The following is a 9,686-nucleotide window of genomic DNA, read 5'->3' as shown; positions in this document are numbered from 1 at the left end:
TCCGTGAAAGCGTGTCTGACAGTCGCAAAGTACGCATAGTACAGGGTTTTAGGTTGCAGCGAGGACTATGTTAATGCGTACGTTAATTTCGAAACGTTATTTGAGAAAACTTGTTGAATGCTGGTACAGTAACTAATAAATTATCCAGATATCAATTAATTAATCTTTAGACTGCACAGGAGCCTCTACTGATATCGCCTGAAATACAAATTTAGAATGCATCGCAGTGCATCGCTGCCTGACCCGAAAGACGCGGTTTCGACTCCGGCGTCCCTCATAGCCTCAGTCGCTTTGGGACGTTAAGCCCTCATAAACAATGAACCAATCACTAATCATTGGCGAAAGATAACAAAAATGCTCGCATCTGAAACTGTCCCCGCATGGTCTACTAGTCAGCCATATGACATGTTGTTAGCATGTTTGTCCGTTATGAGGCGCATCAGACTTTGCAGCTTTAGGAATAGCAGGACTTACCGCTGTTTTCTGTTTGAGTGGCTTCGTGCATATTCATACATAGGTCACTTACGAGGTTTTTTACATTGGGCGAAACATATTTTCGACATATCATCTTTTGCGAGCCTACAATAGATTATAATGAAAATTATGACTGATGGTCAATTTTTGGTCTTGCGCCCATTAATTACTTGCCTAATAGTGCGTTGTACCTTTTAATAACATTTTCCGCTTTAGTGTTGCTAGGGTGATTTCAACATATTGCTAGATTTTGGTAAATGCAATGCCTCGTACCGTCATCCACACCAGTTGCTGTACGCTCGCTGATATAGTGGGTGTTTTCCTGCCCAAATGCCAATCCTGTTATGGATATTTCCGTCTTTCATCGGTGTAATAAAATAAAAACAGAATGTATTATGCATTTCAACATAATTCTTTCTAAGCACTTTTAAACATGATCTAATGCTTGCTTTCTTTTATAATTTTTGTAACGGGAACGACCGGCAGCCGTTCACGCGGTGGGACGAAGAGGAGAACGAAGTGCTGTGCTGTTTTCGGTGTGACTCCTGGGTGTGTGCCTGCCGTGACGCGTCTTTGATAAACGGCCTCCGACCTGGGCTTCGAAGACGCACCTGTACATTTTATTTAACTCGAGGTCCCTCATTTGGCACTTGGTGTTGCGTCCTGAGCAAGGTGCTCGTATTTTATTTATTGTGGCATTTACTGTATATATTTGTGTATTTGGAGGCGTTTTTTCCCGCTTTCTTTGTACTAATGGCGCATGTAAATAAAATTTCTGCTGATTCTAGACGCTTATTTCTTAACGCTCTGTATATTTTATTTTATTTTTATTTTCACAATACTGCAGACCCTCATTTGGGTCCAGGCAGGGAGGGCAGAAAAACACATTTACACAACAGTGTAGCACACATACAATCTAAAATAGCTCACAAAGTGCGTTGTCAAAATCAACAGCCGATATCACTTGTAGAGGCAGAGCGTTCCATTCGTCAATAGTTCTCGGGACAAAAGAAAATTTAAAAGCGTTAGTATGCGCGAAGTATGGTGCTAAAGTGTGATTATGGTGACGTCGAGTTTTACGCATTTCAGAAAACTGCACATAGGGGGCTGGAGAGATCCCTAGTTTTCCGTGGATTAGTTGGTGAAGGAAAGATAGGCGGGCTATCTTGCGTCTGACGTGGAGAGGTTTAATATTATTTGCTGCCATTAACGAGGATGGGGAATCAGTTCTGTTGTACTTATTAAATATAAAACGTACTGCGCGCCTATGTATTTTTTCTAATTCTCTTACGTCTTTTTTTGCATGTGGGTCCCAAACGATGGCGGCATATTCGAGTTTTGGTTTTATAAGAGTATTGTAGGCTAATAGTTTGCATTTGCTAGGTGCGTCCTTAAGTTTATGGCGAAGAAAACCAAGTTTACGTAAAGCTGAGGATTTAATGTGGTCTATATGGTCATTCAATTTTAGTTGCGAGTTTAGAACAATGCCAAGATACTTATACCTTGGCACTTCTTTAACTGAAACGCCATTAATGCGATAGCTGAAGGAAAACGGATTTTTCTTTCTTGTTATCCGCAAGAGCACAGTCTTTTTAGTATTGATTTCCATGCCCCATTTTTCGCTCCAGGAAACGACACTAAGCAGAGCATTATCTAAATGTTCCTGGTCAGAAACGGAAGATACGGGAGTATATACCATGCAATCATCGGCAAACAGAGCAATCTTGACAGCTGAATTAACACTTGAAACTAAATCATTTACATATATTAAAAATAGCAGGGGACCGAGCACACTTCCCTGAGGGACCCCAGAGGTTACAGGGAGTGGGGAAGAACAACTACCGCCAATCTCCACAAACTGCGTTCTGTTTTGTAGATAAGCTGCAATCCAATTGTTTCAATTGTTTCACTTCAACGTTAACTACAGTAGCGCGTTGCATTCTCTAGCCATTGAGCCGCCGCGGTGGCTCAGTGGTTATGCTGCTCAGCTGCTGACCCGAAAGACGCGGTTTCGACTCCGGCCGTGGCCGAGGCCCGTGTACTGTGTTATTTCCGTGCACATTAAAGAACCCCAGGTGGTCAAAATTTCCGGAGCCCTCCACTACGGCGTCCCTCATAGCGTCAGTCGCTTTGGGACGTTAAGCCCTCATAAACCATGAACCAATCACTAATCACTGGTGAAAGATAATAAAAATGCTCGCATCTGAAACTGTCCCCGCATGGTCTACTAGCCAGCCATATGACATGTTGTTAGCATGTTTGTCCGTTATGAGGCGCATCGCACTTTACGGCATGGTGAAATAAGTTGGGAAGCGTTGGCCGTACTAGCGCTTGAGTGCGCACAATAGCTTACAGGAGAAACCTGCCGAATAAATCACCATTGTGGACTCACTAACAATAGTCCTGTGTATTCGTCGACGTCCCGAGAGCCCGGTTGTTGAGTTTGCCAGCTGGGGACAATTCACATTGATAACTTTGCGGTCAAAAAATTGTGGACAGACTTTCGCGAACTGAAAAAAAAATAAAATCGCGACGATGCTGCTGCTCAGTGCCCTAAAAAATATTTCCTAGCTTGAACAGATATCTTTAACTTAGACACAACTGCAGTTTTGCTATAGTTTGCACAGACAGCTGCCCAATTTAGAAATCCATCCCTCGTGGCAACGGTCCTACCAGTATGTACAGAGGGCAAAACGCATGTCTAGAACACGCTCTGAACGTATTTCGGGCGTAGCACGCGATAACTAGCGATAAGATTTGGTTAAAAATGGTCTGGATGTAAACATGTGCTGTTAAAGTCACAGAATTTCATCATCTTTTCTTGCTTTCTTGGTCGCAGCGGCTTTGAGAGCTCCGGAACACACAGTTTGGTTGTTCTAGGCATGCGTTTTGCCCTCTGTACACGGTTTATTGCGAACTGGGGCTGAAGTCGCTCCGCTGTTTTTCGTTTTATTTGAATGACACTGATGCCTTCGTTGAGTGGCTTAGAGCACGGCAGTGCCGATCTCAGGGGAAAGAGCATTAACGGTCGTCGGCAATGCAGGCGACGTCTCCCAAATCATGACTATTGGGGAGAGGACAAAGGAAATTCCAAAGGTTAACTATGCAAGTCCCGGCTGGCTGCTATACAAGTAGAGAAGAGAATAAATTGAGTGAGGAAGAAAGGAGAAAGAAATATGAATTCAGTTAAGGCTGTGTCACCACGTGGACACAGAACAGTGACGTCAACAAAGGACGTTGAAAAACGTGCTTTCTGTGCAAAACAATGCACAGAAGCGTCAGAAAGGTAATTTTCATGGGCCCTGTATCAGCTTCGTAAACTATATCAACCCGAAAAACCCTAACGCGTCGGTAATGAGTAGCCACATTCTACAACACATTTTCTCGGTGCGGATTTCAAGGTCGCGGATACCTCGGTGGTATAACAAATACTGCCTGCGTCCCTTCACATAGCTGCTCACGTTTTGATGATCCGCTATGACTGAGCATTGCCCTCTATCGCATCCATCTTGCACCTGTGGAGGTACAATATCGGTGTTGCCCCTGTTTTAAGCAGACAATTCACCCCGGTTGTAGAAGATTCGCTTCTACAACGGCCACCTAGCGGAATTTAGTCTGCTGTGATATAAAGTAATATACGTTGTGGGGCAAGCGGTATTGTATTGTGGGGCTAGTATTGTGTCGTCTTTCTGTGCGCATAAAAGAAATCTGAGTGTGATATAAAGCTTAGGCAGACAAGAGACACACACAGCCTCTACTCATTACCTAGAGGTATAACACTAGAAGAGTGCACAAGTGCGTAACACGAGTTCCTGTTCCTCTACCGCAGCAGTGCCCTAGTGGCTGAGCATCCGCCCCGCATGAGGCAGGTGCGGGGTTCGATCCCTAGTGCCACCGGGTACCCACACGTGATGCAATGGGTACAAGCTCCCCCTGGCCTTGTGCTCGGCATGTTCAGGGTGAAATGCTTGGGAAAATGGGTCTTTGACCCCACCTTAAACAAGCGAAACATACTTTAGGCCATGGCGTTCTTTGGCCGCAGGTGCCATGCGCCATAAAATTCACTGCCATCAACAGGAATTCCTACACCGAAGCACGACGTGAATAGCTTAAGTATATATGTGCGAACAGTGCGATAAGTAGGGCTGATAAACACAGGGCATCTTTCCTGCGCCTCTTCAGCGGCATGCTTTGACGGCCACTTCTACGCCCCAAGGGCGCACGGTATCTGACAGCTACGACCACTCACCCGGAAAGACGTTGATAGCGCTTTTGTCCATTGTTTCAAGGATCGGTGCCGGGCTATTGCGGAGAACGCGCGTGGCTGCATTGCCGTCCCCGGCCCTCGTCGAGACACTGAGTGTTCAGTAAGCAGTTTCTCATTTGCGTGTTAGCAAGCTGTTTTGGAAAACCTCAGACAGGTGAGTACATATATTTCAGAAACCTGATTATCATACAGCCGCATACTTAATTGCCGTGCAGTTTTAAGCGCACTATTCTTGGAGTAGCTGCCCTAAGGAGGGGCGGAACAAGGGTCTTAAAAGAACACGAACGCACAGGTGAACAGACAAACCTATGCTATCAAATGCCGGCCATGTGCATGATAGTCGGGGATTTTCGTGCTACTTATTGATACGGTATATTCACTGCTGATATTGTTTGATGCCATCTTTGTTCTTTTCATGGTGTACAAACAGCTCTTTTCCGTTCATTTTCGTCCTTGTGCCCGTTTGTGCGGTGCTCTTTACGAACCCCTTCGGGAGGTAGGCATAAATGGGCGATTTTCAGAAACTCTTACTCGAGCCTGCTAAATGAATAAACTGTTTTGTTTCTCAGGTCCCGTGAGGCGACTGACTAGCTCATTCGCGTTAACCCATGGAGTCGCCCCGTATTCAGGGCGAAGAGGAACGCTCAACACAGGCCACGAATGACGTGAGTAACACGGTTATAAGCCGGTTTCTCAGGGTGCACAAGCCAGCGTACTGTACGGCGGTAACATTGGCTTCAAGCATAATTGTGTAACGCTATCCTGCAAGTCCAGCCATTCTTGAAATACGTACAGTTTTCGTAGAATTGGGTGATGGCGTTGCAAGCCTAGAAGAGGGTACAAATCGGCTGCCCTAGTTGTCTCTTTCTTAGAATTCTAAGATGTGCGTGCATATCGTGGATGGAAGCGGTCTTGTACAAACATCGGCTTGTGAATTGGGTGTGAGGTGCATAATATTACCACGGATGCACTGCCTTTAGAACGAAGTGCTTATCAGATGTTCGCTCCTCAACCAGCGATAGTCGGATGCTGCGAAAGTTTGTTGTGAACAATTGTTCATGTTTTAGTTGCAATATGCATATAGTTGCTGGTACGCTTTACATCTGCGTTATGTAACAAATCTTCCGCCGCGGTGGCTCAGTGGTTATGGCGCCTGGCTGCTGATCCGAAAGACGCGGGTTCGTTCCCGGCCGCGGCGGTCGAAATTCGATGGAGGTGAAATTGTAGAGGCCCTTGTGCTGTGCGATGTCCGTGTAGTTTAAATAACCCCAGGTTGGCCGAACTTTCCGGAGCCCTTCACTACGGCGTCCCTCATAGCCGCAGTCGCTTTGGGACGTTAAACCCCCATACACATAAACATAAACTTGCACGAAAATGAAACACATAAACATAAACTGCCCGAAAATGAAAGCGTCAAGTTGAGAAGTAAACACCTGGTGTTTGACATTATTGCTGAAGCATTGGTTGCGCGCGCCTCGCACACTGGAGCGTTTCTTTGACCCATAAGTTTCCAATAATCACTCAGTGAATCATTCATATTGTGATTCGCGCCGATACTTGCAGCTTCAACAGGCCAGGACTCAGTACTGGAAAAATTCATTGGGCCAGTGTAAAAGAGAATGCGAAATGTTTAAAGAGGATGCACTAGAACGAGTGAATTTATGGTTAGGCTATAGCTGCCTCGGGCGACTACCGGTTTGGTTTGTTTGTGGGGTGTAACGTCCCAAAGCGACTCAGGCTATGAGGGACACCGTAGTGAAGGGCTCCGTAAATTTCTCCACCTGGGGTTCTTTAACGTGCCCTGACACCTCCCAGTACACGGGCCTCTAGAATTTTGCCTTCATCGAAATTCGGCCACCGTTGCCGGGATTGAACATGCGATTTTCGGGTCCACAGCCGAGCGCCATAACCACTAAGCCCCCACGGCGGCACCATGAAAAAGACTTTTGAATAGCGGCGAATCATGAGCTAGTTGATAAAACTGAAAAATGTTAGTGCGAATATTACGGGACTGCGAGCTTCGTCCGTCGGCCTTCTTTCCTGTACCTTATTTGTCGCCCTATTAATTTTAAAGACTGCTTGCGAAACACGAATAAGTTTTGTTTGTTCTCAGGTCTCCGATACCAAACCTGTTACACGCAATGTCTACGACGAGGTCGACGGCTTGTACCTTGGATGCGGCTTCACGGAGAAGAATATGCGATCTGCCTTTTCATACAAGCCCCTTGATGGCGTCGTGTTCATCGTAAGCTACCCCAAATGCGGCACCACGTGGTTGCAGTTCATCGTCCACGGCATCTTCAGCGGTGGTGCGGGCGTATTCCCAAGCGTTGAGGAATACCGGAAGGCGATGCCATTCTTGGAGGCTACAGGAGCCGAGGGAGCAACCGCCATGCCTCGACCAGGGGCCATCAAGACTCATCTACCATTTCACTTACAGCCATACTCCGCAAGGGCCAAGTACTTGTACATAACCAGGAACCCGTATGACTGCTGTGTGTCATATTACTACCATATGAAATCCCTGCCACCCTACGAGTTTCAAGATGGAACTTTTGACCAGTTTCTGGACATGTTTATTCGTGGAAGAGTGGAGTTCAGTGACTACTTCGACCACTTGCTCTCCTGGTACGAACATCGCGGAGTGAAGAAAGACACTTGTGGTTGGATATTAAAGATTGCGGATTTCCTCGGAAAAGACGTCTATGGGGACACAATCAGAAAGGAGCCGCAAGTCTTGGCAAAGATACTGGACTTGAGTAGTTCGAAAACATGAAACGGCTGAATACCGAATTGAGGAGATGGCATAAACAGACTGATGCACTGCCACCGGCGTCTTGGACTGAAGCCATGAAGTCCTCGAAAGGAACTCTGGGCGCCGTCGCGAGGAAACCACCAAAAGGAGACCATATCCGTAAAGGAATAGTAGGAGATTGGAGAAATAATTTCACACCAGAGCAGGTGGCAAGAATGAAGGAACGCATAGAATTTAAGACGCGCGAAAGTGACGTGATGAGTCTCTGGAAGGACACAGATATTCCTTGAATACCATAAAATGTTGTGTCCTTGATTTTTATGATATGTGCCAAGAATTATTGTGTGTATGTTCACCCTGTCACTGTTACCAAACACAACAATAATGTTCTTCTTTGACTCACGGCTTTCAGGGCTAGTGCAATATTTCCACTTTAAAAACTTTTAGTTCATTGTTTTATGCGGTCATCGCGAGCACCACCAGCTTTAGGTGCGATTGTTTACGCGTTCGGCAAAGATTCCTAGCATGAAAATTTAAAGATGAGGACTTAAACTAAGGCTTCGTGGTTGATGGCGGAGCTCTGTTTCTATATTGTCAAAGTAGATTGTCATTATCCGTGCACCGTTTTGACGACGACGAAAAAAAATGTTTCAACACTAGCCAAGGATTTCTGCTCGTTAGTAGTCAGTGAAGCTAATGGGCGACTTGAAAGCTCATTGTGAAAGCGGCAGTGATTGAAACACTGAACGGAAAGAGAGTGATGGTTTGTCTTCTATTTTGTGATTGAAATGCTATGTCTTTCAGCCTCATCTGTCCTGTAACAGAATGGAACTTCTCTATCTTGAGCGTGCTTCTAGGCTAGCCACCATCTTCGCTACTTTCTCTTATGCCTGCGATATCGCTACAGTGGCTGGCAATATTGGCAGGCGCTTACTCTTCAGACAGCTACGTAGCTTTCTTTGGTAGGTGAAGGTGAAAGATTAGCTAAAGCATGCAAACCTCAAGGAACACTGAACTCGTTAATTGCCACACGGAAAACTGAGTGTGTGCTCAGCACTCAGAAGAAAGTGTATTATTTAACTTTAGAAACTAAATCATATTTACAAGAAAGGGGAGGACAGCAGCCTCGGAATGACCAGCAGCACGCAAGCGCCACGTTTCAATGCAAAACAAGAGGCATCCGTTCGAGAAAGTTGAAAAAAAAAAGAAAATAAAATGTCCCTGCACAAAACAGCCCAAATTCAAGGGGCTGGAAAAATATTAGAAAAATAACAATATATCATACTTTTCGGGAGACACTCGGTCCTTTCGTTTCATTTTTAATGCTTTAGCCTAAGAAGGATTTATGCAAGCATTAATGACCACCGCCGTCACACGAGGCTATGTGCCCACGTGGCCGGATAAGATTTAGATAGGTATGCCACCTTACATATAACGTACCTTAGTGTGTGAACCTCGGGTATAAAAAGCCTAAGTATGCTACCTCGGATATAACAATGTCATGTGCTGACCTTGGATATAACCAACCCAAGCATGTCACCTTGGATATAACGAACTTTCGAGTCTTGATATCGAGCTTAAGCGCACCACCTCGGATAGAAGGTACTTTAGCATATCAAACTTGGTTATAAGGAGCCTGAGCATATACCACCACTAGAAAAAGAACAGTCAGTGTGTGTGTGGTCCATAGAAGCAGGACACCATGGTATAAAAATGCAAAAGACCTATGAACAGAACATCCTAATGCATTTAAACCATCATGGCCTAAGAGTTTGATTATCTATCTATTTATCTATTTATTTATTTATTACTTACCACAATGCACCGAAGTTCTCCGTTTAACCAACTCGAACGACCATTCCTCAGTGGTTGAGGTGCAGCGTGCCCCGCTCACGACCCAAAGGACAGCGGTTCGAGCCCCGGCTCTACCATTTTTCTTTTGAGCACAATTTTCCTCAGTGGTTGAGGTGCAGCGTGCCCCGCTCACGACCCAAAGGACAGCGGTTCGAGCCCCGACTCTACCATTTTTCTTTTGAGCACAATTCCTTTTCGTTCATTAGAGGCAATACATTATGGTGGTGGAATGACGTCACGACTCTGTAGACCAATGAGGAATTGGGTAGTGATGTCATCACTACCTCGGATATAAGGTACTCTAGCATATCAAACTCGAGGGTGGAGTGGGTGAGG

The 9,686-nt window shown here is 45.4% G+C and overlaps 1 pseudogene; it reads left to right on the top strand.

The window, feature by feature from the left end:
* Positions 1-6,884: 6,884 nt before the first annotated feature.
* Positions 6,885-7,786, top strand: LOC149331113 (sulfotransferase ssu-1-like; annotated as a pseudogene).
* Positions 7,787-9,686: the final 1,900 nt, after the last annotated feature.

The sequence above is a fragment of the Amblyomma mixtum genome, chromosome 8, assembly GCF_055824585.1.
Source record: "Amblyomma mixtum isolate Tamu chromosome 8, ASM5582458v1, whole genome shotgun sequence".
Lineage (NCBI taxonomy): Eukaryota > Metazoa > Arthropoda > Arachnida > Ixodida > Ixodidae > Amblyomma > Amblyomma mixtum.
The sequence above is the reverse complement of the archived record's forward strand: the minus strand, read 5'-3'. Positions and strand labels throughout refer to the sequence as shown.